At 41.8% G+C, this 19079-nt stretch overlaps 1 protein-coding gene and 1 long non-coding RNA gene across 2 annotated transcripts in view; one reads left to right on the forward strand and one right to left on the reverse strand.

The window, feature by feature from the left end:
- Positions 1-19079, reverse strand: part of si:dkey-215k6.1 (transmembrane protein 132B) — an 84387-nt gene that overhangs the window by 44672 nt on the left and 20636 nt on the right. The window lies entirely within an intron of this gene.
- Positions 989-14233, forward strand: LOC133153883 (uncharacterized). The gene is made up of 2 exons (XR_009714409.1): positions 989-1239; positions 13758-14233. It is a non-coding gene; the product is annotated as an uncharacterized LOC133153883 (long non-coding RNA).

A 19079-nucleotide genomic window follows, 5' to 3' on the forward strand; every position in this document is an offset into this window, starting at 1 on the left:
ACTAACTCGGGCGTGAAGCGCTAACTCTGGCGTGGGGCGCTATCTCTGGCGTGGGGTGTTAACTCTGGCACGGGGCGCTAGCTCTGGCGCGATGCACAAGCTCTGGAGGCGGGGCGCTAACTGGGACGTCGGGCGCTAACTCTGACGCGTGGCTTTTTCCATGCCCAATTCCAAAAGGATTTACAGCAGCGTGCAACCAAAATGACACACAGTGCTCCCGCACAATATATTCCCGTGCACTTTATGATCCAATTCCAGCAGTATTTACGATACAATTCAGGGAGGTTGCGAGGGAGGATTACTGCGGCTTTTTCTGGCCTATTTCTTATCAAAAGAAGACAAGGTGACGGCGTTCCGCCGGGAGAGCAACTTTGGTTCTTTCCTTGACTATCCTCATTAAAATGGGCGTGTGTATTCCATACTGCGGTTGATTCCTGCTCGATGACATTGAACTCGTTTATGGCAGACACTGCTGCTTTGTATTTTGGAGCTCAGATGGTTATTTGACACAAGGTTCAACAGTGTCTCAAAAAAATGACATTTGCTTCTATAACGCTCACTCTAGTTTATTCTTTTTGATCTTAAAATACATTTCAAACACCCTTTCATGTATGAAACGGTGTAGAGAATTATTTACTGTAACTTCTGGATTATCTTCAAAACAATCACCATTTGTTTCCATCCATAGTTTCAGCCTTTGGTTTGGATGGCAAAAAAAAAAATGGTTTGAATAAAAACAATTACACAAAGTTCTCTAGACCAGCCAACGTCAAATTGGGAAATTTGGGAAATTGACGTAAGAGTAGCCACAAAAGAAAAGCTAAACGCCAACAAAAGGAAGTCGGTCATTTTGGCTCGAAGTAGAAGGTGAATTATCGTTATTGGTCTAAACGAGCCCAGAATCAGTGATTATTGAATTTAATTCATGCATTCATAAAATTATCCTTGAATACATCCATTCAAAGATATTCTGGATGGTGGTTTTGTGCAGCAACAACCAGAGCCTCCCAGACATTGTGGCCCTCTTCCTTCTCAGCCAGACTCCCAATACTTTTCAGGCTTGGACGATTTTGTTTTCTCCAGCGTGGAACTCATCTCCCTGACTCTAAAGTAAGTTTGAATCTTTTATTACACTGTCGATCTTTTTTTTCACAGTTGGAGTGCCTGGGAGAGCGGAGGCTTCGTGGCCGTTTGTCTGCCGTCGATCATCGGACACAAAGTATGGCTGCGGATCGAGAGGTTTGTGTGGCTTCGTGCACCAACTGCACCCTTCTCTTAGAGAGGTTGTCCCTGCTAGAGGGACGTGTCCGCCAGTTAGAGCAGAATTGCGCGATAACTGTAGATGTGGCGGATACAGACGCGGGCTGTAGTCAGCCTGCTAGCCCAGTTAGCATTAGCCCCAAGCGGCTTGCTAATCGCGATGAGCCAGGTAAGACGCATAGCCGTCCAAAGTCATCTCGGTCTACTGGCCCTCGCACTTTGGTCATAGGTGACTCCATTACCCGAAATATTACGCTTACAAATCCAGCCACGGTAATGTGTATTCCTGGGGGCAGAGCACCCGACATAGAAGCTAATCTTAGGGAGCTGACTCGCAATAGGTCTAGTCAACAGCGTAGTTCCATCAACACTAGCTACTCGGACATAGTGATACACGTCGGCTCCAATGATGTTAGGATGAGGCAGTCGGAGATCACAAAGAGAAACATAGCGAGGACTTGTGATCTCGCTAGAAAGATGAGTCGGCATCGAGTATTTGTCTCTGGCCCCCTGCCTGGGAGAGGCACTGATGAGAGGCTTAGTAGATTAGTCTCCCTTAATCGATGGATGGCTGGGTTCTGTAAGAAGCAGGGACTGTATTTCATAGATAACTGGCCTTCCTTCTGGGGCCGCCCCGACCTGCTGAGGAAGGACGGCCTTCACCCTAACCGTGAAGGCGCCTTCACTCTTTCTAGGAATATAGATTACTGTTTGAGCCACACATGACAGGTCACTTTAGAGCAGGCCGGGTCACAGGTGATTAGACCACCTGTCAGGATGGGTTTGGAGTCTGTTAAGATAAAGTTAACTAGCGCTAGGCTAGACTCCCAGCATGCACATAGCTCCTTGTGTAGACTAGAGCGTGATAGTTTGAATAGTGCGACAGTACACATAAACGCACTTTCTACTGGGGTAGTAGACAAATCCAATCACTCCACCCCGACCGGTTTTGCTGAGGAAACGGTGCCGGTTTCAGATAATTCTATACGTGTAACAAATATTTACTATCAGATTCCCACGGTCGTATCAGCCCACCGCGCTAACAAACATTTGAGAGGTGATGTCAGGCTTAGAGAACACAATCTTACTCGCATTTCGTATAAATATCCTTCGATAAATACGCACCCGGATCGACCAATTACACTTAAACTTGGTTTTATGAATATTAGATCGCTTCATACGAAAGCCATTCTCGTTAATGATCTCATCACAGAACATAATCTAAACGCTTTTGGTCTCTGCGAGACCTGGTTAAAACCTAATGAACTGATGCCGCTTAATGAGGCCTCGCCTCCAAATTTTGTGAGCTCGCATGTGGCGCGTCCTCGAAAAAAGGGTGGGGGTGTCGCCCTCATCTCGAATTCCGAGCTTAGTTTTAGGCCTCGTTCGATCAACGTATTTAAAACATTTGAGGTTCTCATTGTCCGATCCACCGCTTTACCGTCATTTTATCTTGTTGTTATTTACCGTCCACCCGGGGCTTACTCTGGCTTCCTGGATGAATTTTCAGAATTTGTGGCTGATCTAGTAACCAATGCGGATAATATAATTATCATGGGCGATTTCAACATCCACATGAATTTACCGTCAGAGCCACTTACTTCGGCGTTTCAGACTTTAACTGATACCTTTGGTTTTACGCAAGCTGTACAGGCAGCAACGCATAAGAATGGAAATACCATAGATCTGGTATTATCCCGAGGACTTGCAACCTCAAATATAGCAGTACTGCCATACACTACTGTTTTGTCTGATCATTGTGTGAAGGCGAAGGCCTTCACACATATGTTATTCTACACCATTCTCTATTATTGTGTGAAGGCGAAGGCCTTCACACATATGTTATTCTACTCCATTTACTTTATTATTATTATTCTTCTATTTTATTCTCCTCACTTTTTTGTCCCGTTTCATCTTTCACATAATTCATCCGATTCACTCCATTCCACTTTTCACGTATTCCAAATATTCAGGAAAGGGTGGCTTGTATTTTTCTCATTCCGAAAATTTTCCGATTCCGCAAAATTCCCAAAATTCCGACAAATTTTTCCCCATCCATTCTTAATGGCACATTCGACATTTCACAAAATTTCGTTTTTCACCTCTAACTTCTACATTTTTCAACCGATTCAACCCATTCCAACTTTCAACTGTTCATCTTTTGCCTACCTATTCCACAACTTCCCACTTACCAAAAATTCCAAATTTTCAAATTTGAAATTCAACCAAAATTCTCTCAAATTCCGTTATTCCACTCTAATTTCTACATTTTTCAACCGATTCAACCCGTTCCAACTTTCAACTGTTCATCTTTTGCCTACCTATTCCACAACTTCCCACTTACCAAAAGTTCCAAATTTTCAAATTTGAAATTCAACCAAAATTCTCTCAAATTCCGTTATTCCACTCTAATTTCTACATTTTTCAACCGATTCAACCCGTTCCAACTTTCAACTGTTCATCTTTTGCCTACCTATTCCACAACTTCCCACTTACCAAAAATTCCAAATTCTCAAATTTGAAATTCAACCAAAATTCTCTAAAATTTCGTTTTTCTACTCTAATTTCTACATTTTTCGACCGATTCAACCCATTCCACATTTATTCCCCTTATTCACCTTATGCTTACCACATTCACTCCCATTCACCCCCACTTCCACTATGCTTCCCACATTCACTCCCATTCACCCCCACTTCCACTATGCTTACACAATTCAACCCTTGACCCCCAATTCCAGTGTGGCGGCCATCTTGGATGACCCTGAAGTGCCACCAATGAACCCAGAATGAACCGGAAGTGCCCCAAATCAAACCGAAAGTGACCCCAAATAGACCGGAAGTGACCTCAGGTAAACCGGAAGTGACCCCAAATCAAACCGGAAGTGACCCCAAATGTACAGGAAGTGACCTTTTTAGACCGGAAATGACCCCTAATAAACCGGAAGTGACCTCAGACGAACCGGAAGTGACCCAAATTAAACCGGAAGTGACCCAAATAAACCGGAAGTGACGCCAAATAGACCGGAAGTTACCCCAAATAGACCGGAAGTGACCTCTGGTAAACCGGAAGTGACCCCAAATCAAACCGGAAGTGACCCCAAATGAACCGGAAGTGACCTTTTTAGACCAGAAATGACCCCAAATAAACCGGAAGTGACCTCAGCTAAACCGGAAGTGACCTGTTTTAAACCGGAAGTGACCCAAATAAACCGGAAGTGACCCAAACTAGACCGGAAGTGACCCGAATCAAGCCGGAAGTGACCTTATTTCAACACTAAGTGCCCCAAATAGCTACATTTGCGCTAACGTCTTCGTTTTTTGTCCGATTTAACCCGTTTCAACATTTTTACCCCAAAAGTGAACCTCCTGAGGCCGTTTTTTTTGGTTTTGTTCCAAATTTAGAAAGATTTTGGCGCAATTGCTTTTTTTTATTTTCCCATTCATTCTCTATGGGGATTCAACATTTGCTCTAACTTCTACATTTTTTAACTGATTCAACCCGTTCCAACTTTCAACTGTTCATCTTTTGCCTACCTATTCCACAACTTCCCACTTACCAACAATTCCAAATTTAAAATTCAACCAAATTCTCCAAAATTTCCTTTTTCTACTCTAACTTCTACATTTTTCTACCGATTCAACCCATTCCAACTTTCAACTGTTCATCTTTTGCCTACCTATTCCACAACTTCCCACTTACCAAATATTCCAAACTTTCAATTTTGAAATTCACCACAAATTCTCCAAATATTCTACATTTCTCAAGTAATTCAACACGTTTCAACATCGTTCGGCAGCATTCCCCGAAAAAGTTATTCATACATTTCGCCTTCACACGCAATTTCTCCAGAAATTGCAAAATTCTAGTTATTATTATTATTCTCTACGTTTCTCCACACTTTTTTGACACGTTTCATCTTCCACATAATTCATCCGATTCACTCCATTCCACTTTTCACGTATTCCAAATATTCACGCGACGAGCGCTTGTATTTTTCTCGTTCCGAAAATTTACCGATTCCGCAAAATTCCCAAAATTCCGACAAATTTTTCCCCATTCATTCTTAATGGCACATTCGACATTTCACATTTACGTCGTTCCAATTTGAAATTCACATCATTCAGCACATTCTAATCACATTCGGAAGGATTCTCGACATTCCCAAAATTCCCAAATTCGAAAATTTCACGTTTTCACGTTAAAAATTCCGACAAATTTTCACAAAATTTCGTTTTTCACCTCTAACTTCTACATTTTTCAACCGATTCAACTCGTTCCAACTTTCAACTGTTCATCTTTTGCCTACCTATTCCACAACGTCCCTCTTACCAAAAACTTCACATCTTTTATTTTGAAATTCAACCAAAATTCTCTAAAATTTCGTTTTTCTACTCTAATTTCTACATTTTTCAACCGATTCAACCCATTCCAACTTTCATCTGTTCATTATTTTTCTACCGATTTCACAACTTCCCACTTACCAAAAGCTTCACATCTTTTATTTTGAAATTCACACCCAATTCCTTTTCCCTTCTCATTTCTACATTTTTCAACCGATTCAACACATTCCAACTTTCAACTGTTCATCATTTTTCTACCTATTCCACAACTTCCCACTTACCAAAAACTTTACATCTTTTATTTTGAAATTCACACCCAATTTCCTTTTCCCTTCTCATTTCTACATTTTTCAACCGATTCAACCCATTCCAACTTTCAACTGTTCATTATTTTTCTACCGATTCCACAACTTCCCACTTACCAAAAGCTTCACATCTTTTATTTTGAAATTCACACCCAATTCCTTTTCCCTTCTCATTTCTACATTTTTCAACCGATTCAACCCATTCCAACTTTCAACTGTTCATCATTTTTCTACCTATTCCACAACTTCCCACTTACCAAAAACTTCACGTCTTTTATTTTGAAATTCACACCCAATTTCCTTTTCCCTTCTCATTTCTACATTTTTCAACCGATTCAACCCATTCCAACTTTCAACTGTTCATCATTTTTCTACCTATTCCACAACTTCCCACTTACCAAAAACTTCACATCTTTTATTTTGAAATTCAACCAAAATTCTCTCAAATTCCGTTTTTGTACTCTAATTTCTACATTTTTCAACCGATTCAACCCATTCCAACTTTCAACTGTTCATCATTTTTCTACCATATTCCACAACTTCCCAAATACTTCACATCTTTTATTTTGAAATTCACACCCAATTCCTTTTTCCCTTCTCATTTCTACATTTTTCAACCGATTCAACCCATTCCAACTTTACTCTGTTCATCATTTTTCTACCTATTCCACAACTTTCCACTTACCAAAAACTTCACATCTTTTATTTTGAAATTCACACCCAATTCCTTTTTCCCTTCTCATTTCTACATTTTTCAACCGATTCAACCCATTCCAACTTTCAACTGTTCATCATTTTTCTACCTATTCCACAACTTCCCACTTACCAAAAACTTCACATCTTTTATTTTGAAATTCACACCCAATTTCCTTTTCCCTTCTCATTTCTACATTTTTCAACCGATTCAACCCATTCCAACTTTCAACTGTTCATCATTTTTCTACCTATTCCACAACTTCCCACTTACCAAAAACTTCACATCTTTTATTTTGAAATTTAAACCCAATTCCCTTTTCCCTTCTCATTTCTACATTTTTCAACCGATTCAACCCATTCCAACTTTCAACTGTTCATCATTTTTCTACCGATTCCACAACTTCCCACTTACCAAAAGCTTCACATCTTTTATTTTGAAATTCACACCCAATTCCTTTTCCCTTCTCATTTCTACATTTTTCAACCGATTCAAACCATTCCAACTTTCAACTGTTCATCATTTTTCGACCTATTCCACAACTTCCCAAAACCTTCACATCTTTTATTTTGAAATTCACACCCAATTCTCCAATATTTCCTTTTTCCCTTCTCATTTCTACATTTTTCAACCGATTCAACCCATTCCAACTTTCAACTGTTCATCCTTTTTCTACCTATTCCACAACTTCCCACTTACCAAAAACTTCACATCTTTTATTTTGAAATTCGCCACAAATTCTCCAAATATTCTACATTTCTCAAGTAATTCAACACGTTTCAAAATCGTTCGGCAGCATTCCCCGAAGAAGTTATTCATACATTTCGCCTTCACACGCAATTTCTCCAGAAATTGCAAAATTCTAGTTATTATTATTATTATTCTCTTTTATTCTCCACACTTTTTTGACACGTTTCATCTTCCACATAATTCATCCGATTCACTCCATTCCACTTTTCACGTATTCCAAATATTCACGACATGAGCGCTTATATTTTTCTCGTTCCGAAAATTTTCCGATTCCGCAAAATTCCCAAAATTCCGACAAATTTTTCCCCATTCATTCTTAATGGCACATTCGACATTTCACATTTACGTCGTTCCAATTTGAAATTCACATCATTCAGCACATTCTAATCACATTCGGAAGGATTCTCGACATTCCCAAAATTCCCAAATTCGAAAATTTCTCGTTTTCACGTTAAAAATTCCGACAAATTTTCACAGAATTTCGTTTTTAACCTCTAACTTCTACATTTTTCAACCGATTCAACTCGTTCCAACTTTCAACTGTTCATCTTTTGCCTACCTATTCCACAACGTCCCACTTACCAAAAACTTCACATCTTTTATTTTGAAATTCAACCAAAATTCTCTAAAATTTCGTTTTTCTACTCTAATTTCTACATTTTTCAACCGATTCAACCCATTCCAACTTTCAACTGTTCATTATTTTTCTACTGATTCCACAACTTCCCACTTACCAAAAGCTTCACATCTTTTATTTTGAAATTCACACCCAATTCCTTTTCCCTTCTCATTTCTACATTTTTCAACCGATTCAACCCATTCCAACTTTCAACTGTTCATCATTTTTCTACCTATTCCACAACTTCCCACTTACCAAAAACTTCACATCTTTTATTTTGAAATTCACACCCAATTCTCCAATATTTCCTTTTCTCCTTGTCATTTCTACATTTTTCAACCGATTCAACCCATTCCAACTTTCAACTGTTCATCATTTTTCTACCTATTCCACAACTTCCCACGTCCCAAAAACTTCACATCTTTTATTTTGAAATTCCCACCCAATTCCTTTTTCCCTTCTCATTTCTACATTTTTCAACCGATTCAACCCATTCCAACTTTCAACTGTTCATCATTTTTCTACCTATTCCACAACTTCCCACTTACCAAAAACTTCACATCTTTTATTTTGAAATTCACACCCAATTCCTTTTTCCCTTCTCATTTCTACATTTTTCAACCGATTCAACCCATTCCAAATTTATTCACTTAATTCACCTTATTCTTCCCACATTCACTCCCATTCACCCCCACTTCCACTATGCTTACACAATTCAACCCTTGACCCCCAATTCCAGTGTGGCGGCCATCTTGGATGACCCTGAAGTGCCACCAATGAACCCAGAATGAACCGGAAGTGGCCCAAATCAAACCGAAAGTGACCCCAAATAGACCGGAAGTGGCCTCAGGTAAACCGGAAGTGACCCCAAATCAAACCGGAAGTGACCCCAAATGTACCAGAAGTGACCTTTTTAGACCGGAAATGACCCCTAATAAACCGGAAGTGACCTCAGACGAACCGGAAGTGACCCAAATTAAACCGGAAGTGACCCAAATAAACCGGAAGTGACCCCAAATAGACCGGAAGTGACCCCAAATAGACCGGAAGTGACCTCAGGTAAACCGGAAGTGACCCCAAATCAAACCGGAAGTGACCCCAAATGAACCGGAAGTGACCTTTTTAGACCGGAAATGACCCCAAATAAACCGGAAGTGACCTCAGCTAAACCGGAAGTGACCTGTTTTAAACCGGAAGTGACCCAAATAAACCGGAAGTGACCCAAACTAGACCGGAAGTGACCCGAATCAAACCGGAAGTGACCTTATTTCAACACTAAATGGCCCAAATAGCTACATTTGCGCTAACTTTTTCGTTTTTTGTCCGATTTAACCCGTTTCAACATTTTTACCCCAAAAGTGAACCTCCTGAGGCCGTTTTTCTTTGTTTAGTTCTTCTACATTTTTTAACTGATTCAACCCGTTCCAACTTTCAACTGTACATCTTTTGCCTACCTATTCCACAACTTCCCACTTACCAAAAATTCCAAATTCGAAATTCAACCATATTATCCAAAATTTCGTTTTTCTACTCTATATTCTACATTTTTCAACCGATTCAACCCATTCCACCTTTCAACTGTTCATCTTTTGCCTACCTATTCCACAACTTCCCACTTACCAAATATTCCAAACTTTCAATTTTGAAATTCACCACAAATTCACCAAATATTCTACATTTCTCAAGTAATTCAACACGTTTCAACATCATTCGGCGGCATTCCCCGAAGAAGTTATTCATACATTTCGCCTTCACACGCAATTTCTCCAGAAATTGCAAAATTCTAGTTATTATTATTATTCTATTTTATTCCCGCCACTTTTTTGTCCCGTTTCATCTTTCACATAATTCATCCGATTCACTCCATTCCACTTTTCACGTATTCCAAATATTCACGACATGAGCGCTTGTATTTTTCTCATTCCGAAAATTTTCCGATTCCGCAAAATTCCCAAAATTCCGACAAATTTTTCCCCATCCATTCTTAATGGCACATTCGACATTTCACAAAATTTCGTTTTTCACCTCTAACTTCTACATTTTTCAACCGATTCAACCCATTCCAACTGTTCATCTTTTGCCTACCTATTCCACAACTTCCCATTTACTAAAAATTCCAAATTTTCAAATTTGAAATTCAACCAAAATTCTCTCTAATTCCGTTATTCCACTCTAATTTCTACATTTTTCAACCGATTCAACCCATTCCAACTTTCAACTGTTCATCTTTTGCCTACCTATTCCACAACTTCCCACTTACCAAAAATTCCAAATTCTCAAATTTGAAATTCAACCAAAATTCTCTAAAATTTCGTTTTTCTACTCTAATTTCTACATTTTTCGACCGATTCAACCCATTCCAAATGCATTCACCTTATGCTTCCCACATTCACTCCCATTCACCCCCACTTCCACTACGCTTACACATTCAACCCTTGACCCCCAATTCCAGTGTGGCGGCCATCTTGGATTGACCCTCAAGTGCCCCCAATGAACCCAAAATGAACCGGAAGTGCCCCAAATCAAACCGAAAGTGACCCCAAATAGACCGGAAGTGACCTCAGGTAAACCGGAAGTGACCCCAAATCAAACCGGAAGTGACCCCAAACGTACCGGAAGTGACCTTTTTAGACCGGAAATGACCCCTAATAAACAGGAAGTGACCTCAGACGAACCGGAAGTGACCCAAATTAAACCGGAAGTGACCCAAATAAACCGGAAGTGACCCCAAATAGACCGGAAGTGACCTCTGGTAAACCGGAAGTGACCCTAAATCAAACCGGAAGTGACCCCGAATGAACCGGAAGTGACCTTTTTAGACCGGAAGTGACCCCTAATAAACCGGAAGTGACCTCAGACGAACCGGAAGTGACCCAAATTAAACCGGAAGTGACCCAAATAAACCGGAAGTGACCCCAAATAGACCGGAAGTGACCCGAATCAAACCGGAAGTGACCTTATTTCAACACTGAGTGGCCCAAATAGCTACATTTGCGCTAACTTTTTCGTTTTTTGTCTGATTTAACCCGTTTCAACATTTTTACCCCAAAAGTGAATCTCCTGAGGCCGTTTTTTTTGTTTTGTTCCAAATTTAGAAAGATTTTGGCGCAATTGCTTTTTTTTATTTTCCCATTCATTCTCTATGGGGATTCAACATTTGCTCTAACTTCTACATTTTTTAACTGATTCAACCCGTTCCAACTTTCAACTGTACATCTTTTGCCTACCTATTCCACAACTTCCCACTTACCAAAAATTCCAAATTCGAAATTCAACCAAATTCTCCAAAATTTCGTTTTTCTACTCTAATTTCTACATTTTTCAACCGATTCAACCCATTCCAACTTTCAACTGTTCATCTTTTGCCTACCTATTCCACAACTTCCCACTTACCAAATATTCCAAACTTTCAATTTTGAAATTCACCACAAATTCTCCAAATATTCTACATTTCTCAAGTAATTCAACACGTTTCAACATCGTTCGGCAGCATTCCCCGAAAAAGTTATTCATACATTTCGCCTTCACACGCAATTTCTCCAGAAATTGCAAAATTCTAGTTACTTAATAAAGTTTGAAATTATAGTTCCTTGTCAAAGACAAGAGAGCAATCAGCATTATAGGAGCCGTCATTTCAACTCTATGACTGCAACTGCGCTATCTGAAATACTGTCGCCGGCAAGCACTAATTTTCTCACATACGCCGACTCTATTGATAATCTTACGAATGAATTCAATGCGACATTGTTAAATGCCATTGACTCTGTGGCGCCGTTACGTCTGAAAACTCGCCGTAGAGTGCCTACTCCATGGTTCACAGATGAAACGCGTACGCTTAAGCAATTATGTAGAAAGCATGAGCGCAGATGGCGTCTAACCAAACTTGAGGTTTTCCATCAGGCATGGCAGGATAGCCTCCTGAAATATAAAGATGCGCTTATCTTAGCAAAAACTCGATATTTTTCGCAAGTTATTAATCTCAATAAAAACAATCCGAAACACCTATTTGATACAGTGGCAAAGCTGACTCTGCGCCAGCCGACCTCCGATAGTTCCTTCCACTCAGCTGACGAGTTCATGAAATTTTTTGCTCAAAAGATTGAATCCATTAGGGATGAGATCAAGAATAGCATTCCAATCGCTCGGTCGAGCACGCCGTTTACCAACGCTGATGATCATGCAACAACCCTCTCAACTTTTAAAAGCGTGTCTCTTGAAAGGCTTACACAAATTGTTAGTGCGGCTAAACAAACAACATGTTTACTCGACCCTCTTCCAGCCAAACTACTTAAAGAATTATTTCAAATTTTAGGACCGTCCGTCTTAAATATAATCAATCTGTCTGTCTCCTCTGGGATAGTGCCAACAGCCTTTAAAACCGCTATCATTAAACCGTTACTTAAGCGACCAAATCTTGACCCGGACTGTCTCAGTAATTATAGGCCAGTTTCAAACCTCCCATTCATAGCAAAACTTCTTGAAAAAGTAGTAGCGCAGCAGCTTATTGATTACATGGTCGCCAATAATCGATACGACACTTTTCAGTCTGGTTTTAGAGCTAATCATTCCACTGAGACAGCACTTGCGAAAGTGACTAATGATCTCCTCGTAGCTATGGATTCAAACATTTCGTCTGTACTGTTACTACTCGATCTTAGTGCTGCCTTCGACACTGTAGACTTCGATATTTTATTAGGGCGTCTTAAAAGTTGTGTTGGTATTTCAGGGTCAGCACTAGGCTGGTTCCATTCCTATCTATCAAACAGGACGCACCGAGTGGTCCATGGCAATGCGTCCTCGGAGCTCTATAATGTTACATGTGGTGTCCCACAGGGATCGGTTCTCGGACCAATTCTTTTTAATATTTATATGATTCCGCTTGGGGACATAATACGTAAATATAATATTAGTTTTCAATGCTATGCGGATGACACCCAATTATATATGCCGTTATCGATGACAGATCCGCGGGATTGTTGTAATCTTGAGAAGTGCCTTGCGGAGATCAAGCAATGGATGTCTCTCAACTTCCTTCGTCTTAACCCAGATAAAACTGAGATGTTGATAATTGGTCCAGCTCGTTATCAACACTTATTCAAGGAAACCGCTATAACTATAGATAACCGTACTATCACTCAAAGCGATACTGTAACTAATCTCGGGGTAATATTTGACCAAACTCTCTCCTTTCAAAAGCACATTAAGAATATAACCAGAATTGCGTTTTTTCACCTTCGTAATATTGCAAAGATTCGTCCGATCCTCTCGACCGGTGATGCGGAAACTATTATACATGCGTTCGTCACGTCGCGCCTGGACTACTGTAATGTACTATTTTCGGGTCTTCCTAAGTCCCGCATCAAAAGTCTACAGTTAGTACAAAATGCCGCTGCAAGGCTGCTCTCTCGGACAAGAAAATTTGATCACATTACCCCAATACTAGCCAACTTACATTGGCTTCCGGTCCATTTAAGATGTGACTTCAAGGTTCTTCTATTAACCTATAAATCGCTGCATGGCTTAGCGCCTTCATATCTCGTCGACCTAGTTGTTCCTTATGTTCCGTCTCGTAACCTTCGTTCGCAAAACGCTACCCTTTTAGCGACACCGAGGGCTAAGAAAATGTCTGCAGGCTCTAGAGCATTTTCTATTCGGGCTCCAGAGCTTTGGAATGCCCTACCAATGGATATTAGGACTGCTACCTCAGTAGAAACATTTAAGACACGTTTAAAGACACATTTCTATGACATGGCCTTTAACTAACCTGTAGTGGCCGATTCGGCTGGAGTTTGTTTTCTCTCCCTCTACACCCCCTCCCTCCCCCCTCCCCGGCCGGGGAGGTGGTTAGGTGGTACCCATGCTGACAGCGGCTATCTGGATTCTCGTGGCCAATTCAGGATAGGGGAACTGCAGCTCAACCTCCTCGAAGAGCACTGCCAGGACAATTGAGGGCTCCTTTCGGCAGCCCTCTGCTGTGACATGGACATCCACTTTTTATTTAATTGATTTTCATGTTGTATCATTTGTGCCCTCTCTGCATCCATTTCAACCTGGTGATCCTGAAAGGGGGATCCTTCCATCTGTGGTCCCTTCTCAAGGTTTCTCATTTTCCCCCTGCTAGGGGTTTTTAAGTTTTTCCTTGCCCTTTTGGGAGCTTAAGATCAGGGGATGCTTTGAGAATAATTGTCAATTTCTGTCTATGTGAAGCCCTTTGAGACTGCTTGTGATTTAGGGCTATACAAATAAACTTGACTTGACTTGAAAGCTGTTTCAATTCATCCATTCAAGTCATCCGCGCACGTATCGCAGCGGCAGCGGGTCATCTGTGCTGGAGCCAATGACGGCTCTTAACGCCAGCTTGCAAAGCTGTGACATCAGGCAGAGCGCCACGCGTTGAGGTGACACCAATCTGCTCCTCTATGCACTCAAAAGTCCCAAAAATATAAACTAAGTCATTCAATGCCAGCGTTTGTGGAAAAAGTTGGGATTGTCGGCGCTAGCTCGTGCGTGCGGCGCTAATGCTCCCATCCAAGGGTCACGGCGAAGCCAGTGTGTGCGTGTGTGTGTCAGCTGCTCTCATTCCCTGCACGGGAGTATGACATATGCTTCATGAAATTGCCGGCGACACACACGCACACCGCCGCGCACACGCACGTACACACCCGCGGTTACACCTCCCAAGGTTTGGGTTTGAAGCATTCGTTTTTGAGTGATGCTGGCTGTTTCCCGGAGTCCTTCAAAGACAAACTTGGATACTACGCGGATGGTTTGGATGCCGGCAAATCGAGGCCAGGATTGGCAAATCTTCATTTTGTTTTGAAACAGCCCTTTTAGTTTCAATTTCCGTTTGAGTACAGTAACAGGAAATTTGCTAGTACTCGGTCATAGGCAGACTGACAAAAAGCCTCAAGAAGTTGGAAAATATATAGGAATTTTAGCTAGGAGTCCTATCGGGGGTTTTGGGTAAATTCCAGGGGCCTGGGTAGGGACAAAAGAAAAAAGAAAAGGAGAAAAAGAAGAAAAAAAGTATTTTTCACTTTGTATCATGAAATCTGGTAGCCGTGTCTAACATGAGGAGAGCCACAAAAAGAAAAATACAAGAAGCCATGCCTCAAAACACTTTGTGCACTGACATGTGCTATTTTGGTCCAAATGGTCCATCCACAGGTCATTTTGGCCATCTCAGGGGTCCTTCAAGGCCCAAACTGTCCTGGAGTTTTTATCGAGTTCCCAAATTTGAAGCACGTATACCAGACAGACTCCTTGAGTGTCATTTGCATTCAGACGCGCTGGATGTCATAAAAAAACATTAGAATCTTCTCCCGGCCTGTTTCTCATCTGATGCTTTCTCACCGTCAATACAATCCCCCCCGCCCCCTCCCCACCGTCAATACAATCCCCCCCGCCCCCTCCCCACCCGTGCACCATTCAAGCCCGTGCACCCACCCCGCGCCGCTCTGAGGTATCACTGCTATTATATTATTATTATTATTTGTGTGCGTGTGTGCGTGTTGCGTTGGAATGGCTCGCCCCAGACAGCGCCGCGCTGTCCCACCCTCATTATATTTTCACACCCGGCTACACTGGCACATTGCAAAGGAAGCATGCGCACACACACACACACACACACACACACACTGTAAATGTCTCGTGTGTGTGTGTGTACGTGTGTGTATGTGCGTGTGTGTGTGCGTGTGCACATATGTGTTGGCAGTTTGGATCCACCAGTGCGGAAATGTGTCCTTATTTCGGGGTATTTTGAAACAAATGGCTGCCCACATTTTGTAACAGGTTCTATGAGCTTCCATTTTCTTACTTTTGTTTTTCAATTTTTGACTTCATTTCATCATTTCACCTTTTTTGTTCAGGTCACGCACACAAATAACCCAAACAACAAAAATGTAATCATTCTCCAGCTCTAATCAGCACTAAAGCAAATGAAAGTATTCTTCGTCTACATGTCGACACGTTTTCTTTTGGCGTTGCTGTATCTTGGATGGGCGGGAAACTTCATGACCAAGAGCGGATTTTTCCATCTTGCCGTCTAGCAACATCCAGTTTTGTGCCGCAAGGACAGCACACTTCAATTCATCTTTTTGTTGTTTTTTATTATCCTGTTAGAAGAAGAAAGTTCTTTGAATCAGAGTAGAAGAATCATCCTGAATGTCCCTTCCCAAAAGTGGATGATTGGTTTGGATGCACAAGATGGCGTCTGCTGCATTGGGCGTCGTTTCCCGCCAAACAAGTGCGCCCCCCACCAAACAAGACCGCCCACACCCACCCACCCATGAAAAACAGGGGGAAAAAATGGAGCGCAAGGACAGTGACAGATGGTGGCTGTTGATTGTTGACGTGCAAAGACAAGAAATAAAATCAATAAATATCATATTCCTTCAGTTTTTTCCCCAGTACTATGCATCCATCCGTTATCTGAACTGTTTTATTCTCACAAGGGTTGCGGGTTTGCTGGGGTTTGCTGTGTGTGTGTGTGCGTGTGTGTGTGTGTGTGTGTGTGTGTGTGTGTGTGTGTGTGTAAGAACCAAACATACATCCCTTGAGGCTTAATTGTGTTTGCGTAATGTAAAAGAACCAAGCGTCAATATTTAACCAACACGGCATCGAGTATCACTTTCTGCTTCCTCTCACTATAGGCTGCTTTTGTGTGTGCGTGTGTATCCTTGGAAAATGGGACAGAATGGACATTTGTGTGCGCATGTGTGTGTCCGTGTGTGTTGGGAGGGGGTGGAGAAGAATGGCAGATGGGCCTCATCGTATCTGTACATCTGGCTGTGTTCCTGTCCAATTTTACACGCGTGCACGCGCACACAACCTTGCTACACTCTCCCTATCTATCTAATGAGATCCATTTAACAACATTTTTATCCGTCTTTGATCTACATTGACTTCAATTCAGACGCTTGGTTGGGATTTGGTGCCAACTTCAGGAAAACCCAATATAACATCTCCCAAAAAAAATCTTACTAAAATGATTGTATGGAAGGATCCTTTGGATTAAAGTGTTTGGTTAGTATGTTGTAGCCGATTCAGCAAAAATGTAAAATGATACTGTCCGGCTAAGGGGTATAAACGACTCCCCCCCCCCCCCCCCCCCTCACCCTTTTGGTGCTAAAACATGGCCTACTAGAGCGAGAAGAGTGACGCAGCCCAAACGCAAAAGCATCACCTTGGCCGTGAAAATGAGAGTTTGCGCTGCGCTCACAAGGGCCAATGAAAAGATCCATCGTGACCCAATGTTCTTTGGAAGAATGACGGCCATTGATCACGCAGATGGCACGCCGTCTGCAAAACCTCCAACCACCACGGTGGCGGCGGCGGCGGCTCAGCTGTTCCACGTGAGAGGAAAGGAAAAACGATCATAGAGCGACGGAGAGAAGGATGGACTTTCTATTTCCGAGCCTGACATTTATCAGGGGGGTTATTTTGGCCCTCTCCTTTGCCGTCCCCTTCCGCTCTTTATGCTCTCGACTCACGTGCAAGATGGCAAAGCGCTCAAAGAGGAAGCTAAACGTTGGCAGGACCGCACTCGACGCATACATTTAGCAAAGCTAGTACATTTAGATAGCTAGCCAGCTAAATGTATGCTTAGCGATGCCTAGCTACTAGGGGTGTAACGATACATCGATACACATCGATTAATCGATATTATGCTCTACGATTTATTGGCATCGATGCTAAAGGTAAACATCGATTTATATCGCCGTGTTTGACCTCGGACATTAGACGCGACTTTATTTTGAAATCCAGTTCATTGTTGCTTGCTTCCTCTTCCGGGAGCAGTGCGCGGCGTTGTTGTGTTGTGAGCAGAGCAGGAACGCGAAAGGGGAGTCGACAACTAGTAAGCGGCTCCTGGGCTGGTGCTATGGCTAGTGTCCAAAAAGACGAGGAAATTTGCTCCCCTTTAGGCTTCAAGTCAGTCGTTTGGAAGCACTTTGGATTCCAAAGAAAAGATGGCTCAACGGACAAGACACGTGCAGTTTGTAAATCCTACCATGCGGTGATCAAATATTCAGGGAGCACAAATCTCGCCGCACATTTAAAGAAAAAACACATCAAAGTTAAGTGTTAAAGTAAGCAATTTGTATACTACAATACTCTTGTAATTTCCTAAATAAAGAGTTTGCAGTACCTTGTTGATTTTGCGTATGAATTGTTATAAATCAGGATATTGTCCTATATTTTTTATTAAAAAAAATAAAAATATCGATCGTAGAGCACTATATCGCGATATATCGTGATTGAATCGCAGCAGGCTTTAAGATATCGGCAAATATCGTATCGAAGTTCTTTATATCGATATTATATCGTATCGTGACAAAACCCGCGATTTACACCCTACTAGCTACTATGCCGGCATTGCAAAAATGGTGAATTCAACTTTGGGGCGTGGGAAAGCAACTGTTTTTAATTTCTCAATTGAATTTGGACATTTTCAAATCAAAACAAGGATGCGTGTGGGGAAGCAGTGTCCTCCAAGAAATGTATGAAATCAAGTCCTCTCTGTCGGACGGGAAGAACGTGTATTTCCCCCCCCCCCCTTTAAGACAATGAACATTTCTTTGATAAGTTCCATTTCGGCTCAAAACAAAGCGAGCATGTCCGAGCCCAGTCGTTTGTGTTGCTCTACCTGCTGTGTTCACACTCCAGATGTTGATTGATGGGCCTGTCAGTGGGTCAGTGCGCTCACATTTCCCCAGACACGGTGCGGCGAGCTACACACGCACACACAAGCAGCTTTGCGGTGTGGCCCGGCAGCGCTTTAATGTGTGCGAGGTGTCATCAGCCATCACGCCGGGCATCCCGACGACCAAATGTCCAAAAGCGCAGATGAATGGAGAACATTGTACTTTGGTTGGCTATTTTATTGTCTTTTTTACGGGATTGTCGCAACTTCGCTTTCCTAAATTGTCACGACTTGGGTTCAATAAGGCAGGCATAGATCGCCACGACTTACAATTTGTCAACAAAAGACCTAAACTCCCCGTGATTTGTCGGGCATGACTTTTTTTTGGTTCCTGTACATGTGGCAGACATGCTTCCCAAAATGTCACGCTGCAAACATCAGCCAGGCTGATTTTTGGAAACGTGTTCA

The sequence above is a fragment of the Syngnathus typhle genome, linkage group LG5 (genome assembly GCF_033458585.1).
Source record: "Syngnathus typhle isolate RoL2023-S1 ecotype Sweden linkage group LG5, RoL_Styp_1.0, whole genome shotgun sequence".
NCBI lineage: Eukaryota > Metazoa > Chordata > Actinopteri > Syngnathiformes > Syngnathidae > Syngnathus > Syngnathus typhle.